Below are 3,431 nucleotides of genomic sequence, written 5' to 3' on the forward strand. Positions count from 1 at the left end.
ACAGAGAATGAGTTGAAAACAAAAAGCAAAGACATGATGATGACCTAAAATAGCCTGGTTCCAGATCTGTTTGTGCCATCTTGCCAACTCCTGTGGTAATTTTCATTTGCAAGACAGCACAAACAGATCTGGGACTATGCTAGTCCTAAATTATGAATATTGGGTTATTCTTCAATAACAAAGGGTTAGTAAAATGAAGTTGGCACCTGGCAATGGTGGAGCATTCGATGTGGCAGCCGGGACTTCTCTTGCCCCAGGGAGACTTCCAGGAGGGCTCCTGCGGTTTGGAAGCCTTCCACAGGGCAAAATCCCTGCTGTTTCGTTTCTCTGTGTCCCCTAGGAAACAGCATGTTAAAGCTTAGTTCCTACCCGAAACATGTATCGGTTAGTCAATCATTGCCTTGCTTATGGTCTTGAAAAAACATACTGTAGACTGTAGTCTCCCAAACACAAAGGAAGAAAGAGTCACTGTATGACAAAAACATGTCACAATGAAGTGATGTAAACACGTACCAGGCTCACCAGCTGCATCACCAGCCCCCATAAGCTTGCCGTAATGGTCCCCGATGGACCTGATATCGAAATACACGTCCCTTGCAGCAGAATGAACACACGGAATTCAGATTCTGCAACTATTTGCAAACTGATCTTGGCTTGAGAATGTATCGACTTTTACATATATACATACCTTGTTTTGTGACATAGGCGTGTTCATTTCTGATGATGCCCTCGATGAAAGCCACAATTTGCGGTATATTCTTAGTGACTCTCAAGTGCACAGCAGGAGGAAGAACCTTGAAAAATATAAACAAACATGATTATCAAATATATGTGCAGTAAGTAATGTATGCAGGGTAAGTACTACACTAACGTTGGCTGAGTGCCCTTGGAGAAAGCATACCCGCTTCTTAATTTCAATAGAAGCGGCCTAAATATTGTTATGCAGGGCCACATGGTAACTGAGTGCAAAATAATAGGATGTAGCTGGCGGTAGAACCACTCGTCCACAGTCCCTTGTGTCCAATGTGACAGACAAGTAACTAGCTTGCTTGACAGCTCTCAATATAGCTAATGTTGATTAGCAGGCAACTCAACTGCCACCTCCAAATGTGTCGTTCAGTCAGTCGTCCGTTGTGCCTGGACGATACCTCGACATGCTTCAATATTATGGAACGCCGATTGGGTCTTACAGCACGTGGTCAAAACGCAATCTTGTTAATGCTACGCGTGTAAAGTAAGCAGGTGCAGGCGCTAAATTAACTTTATACGCGTCAAATAAGCGCGTGCAAATGTGCTTGCAGGCGGTTCAATATGTGCTAAATAAACGAATGCAAGCGGTCGTGCACACATCAATTATGGAAGTATGTATTTGATTGTAGCGCAAGTGTGTCAATTGTATTTTGAAAGATGCTGTACTTAAAATTACAAAGTCGCTTTCCGTTCACAACTAGCCTCGTACAATACATCCAGATCTCGTGAGCTCTTCTTCTATGATAAAATGGTGGTCCGCAAACCAACGTTAAAGGTGCATGCCGCCACCTACTGTGTTGGGGTGTTTGGTCAATCACGGTTTATAACATTTCTAAATCCTCCTAACTCAGTACTTAGGAGAAAATAAAAAAGAGCTCTACTAACTTCTAATAGAATCTTACCCCATCCCCCAAATCCTTTCCCAACCTCGTCTAACATCAATGACCCTACACTTTCCCTCTCTTCAACATACTTACAACAGTATAACAACACGCTCCACCGTTTCACCGACCATACACTCCAGACACAAACCATTCACATGCTTGCCAACCACATGTTATCACAAGTTCAATGTACAATTTCTTAAGTGCAATGATGCAAAGATTTTTTATTTATTTAATCCATTTTATAATAAGGCTGTAAGGTAAGAAAAAGTGGAAAAAAGGAAGGGGTCTGAATACTTTCCAAATGCACCGTAAATACTTGTGCTCAGAGTCCCATCTCTTCTGCTACACATCTGTCAAAATGGCTCTGATCTTACATTTGGACTCACCTCTACCCAGTGGAACATTAACATCAATTATATCTTGTTTCAAAGCTCTTTTGGCTAGCTGGTCTACAATTTCATTCCTTTCCACACCCAAATGTGCTGGGACACAGCAGAATCTCACTACTACACCCATTCTCTCAATTCATCATAATAACATTAATACCTCCAATAGTAGGTCACTCCTATTAGATTTACCAGATGATTCAATACAGACAGAGAATCTGAGCATCCTATAATTCTAACAGTTTGTACGTCCTCCCCCCACTGGGAGGCAACTATTATTGCCAACAGTTCAACTGAGTATACTGACAGTTCATCTGTTAGTCTTCTACATATCTGCACATCAAATTCAGGAACGTAAATGCCTGCTCCTGTGCGCCTACTATCTGGGTCCTTGGATCCAACTGTGAAACATTTCTACCAATAATTGTTAACCAGTTTCCTTATAACACTGACTTCTAACCATTTGTTCCTTTTCTCAACCAAGGTTAGATCAACAACAGGATCTGGGATTAACAACGGAGGAACATCCCCTATCACAAAGGGCTAACCTCCAACTCCCTCAATCCACTCTCATCAGCAAGCTTTCCAACTGTCCAACCAAAACCACTGCCTTGTCTACTAGTATATTTTAATGACAATTATTTACTCTGTCTGTCCAGCTTCTGAACCCAAGTCTTCGCCGCTGTTATCTCGTGAGCTCACAACAACATTAGTCACCACATCACTTCACTAATGTCACAAACCTGGCTGACGGGGGAGGAACTTAGCTGAGACAACCCATAAAGCAAAGATAGTCCCAGACACACAGAGTTTTACCAAACATTAGGAACACCTTCCTAATATTAAGTTGCACTCAATATTTGTCCTCAGAACAGCCCCAATTCGTTAGGACATGCTCTACAAGGTGTCAAAAGCATTCCACATACTCCAATACTTTACGCTTCCCACAGTTGTGTCAAAAATCCTTCTTTAACCTGTCTCCTCCCCTTCATCTCCACTGATTGAGGTGGATTTAACATCTGACATCAATAAGGAATCATAGCTTTCACCTGGATTCACCTGGTCAGTCTATCATGGAAAGAGCAGGTGTTCTTAATATTTTATATGCTCAGTGTATAATTTGTATTTGTATTTATTAGGTATCCCCATGAGCTGCTGCAAAGGCAGCAGCTACTCTTCCTGGGATCCAAACACACCAAAGCACCCAGATTATATATAAAACAAAAGATATAACAGTGAACTGTTTGTACTGAATGAGCTAAAGATAAAACAGTACATAATATAACATCCCTACACCACCACATATCCACAACACAAAATGTTCAATACCACCATACAACAATATCACAATGTGTGCGTATGCATGTGTCTGTACCTTTGTGTGTATCTCTTCACAGTCCCCGTTGTT

The 3,431-nt window shown here is 41.5% G+C and overlaps 1 long non-coding RNA gene across 1 annotated transcript; it reads right to left on the bottom strand.

Moving 5' to 3' along the window:
* Window positions 1–513: 513 nt before the first annotated feature.
* Window positions 514–1,484, bottom strand: LOC129859518 (uncharacterized). The gene is made up of 3 exons (XR_008760184.1): window positions 902–1,484; window positions 689–794; window positions 514–593 (listed from the first exon to the last, which is right to left on the bottom strand). It is a non-coding gene; the product is annotated as an uncharacterized LOC129859518 (long non-coding RNA).
* Between the last annotated feature and the right edge of the window lie 1,947 nt (window positions 1,485–3,431).

This window comes from Salvelinus fontinalis, chromosome 7 (assembly GCF_029448725.1).
Source record: "Salvelinus fontinalis isolate EN_2023a chromosome 7, ASM2944872v1, whole genome shotgun sequence".
NCBI classification, from domain to species: Eukaryota; Metazoa; Chordata; class Actinopteri; order Salmoniformes; family Salmonidae; genus Salvelinus; species Salvelinus fontinalis.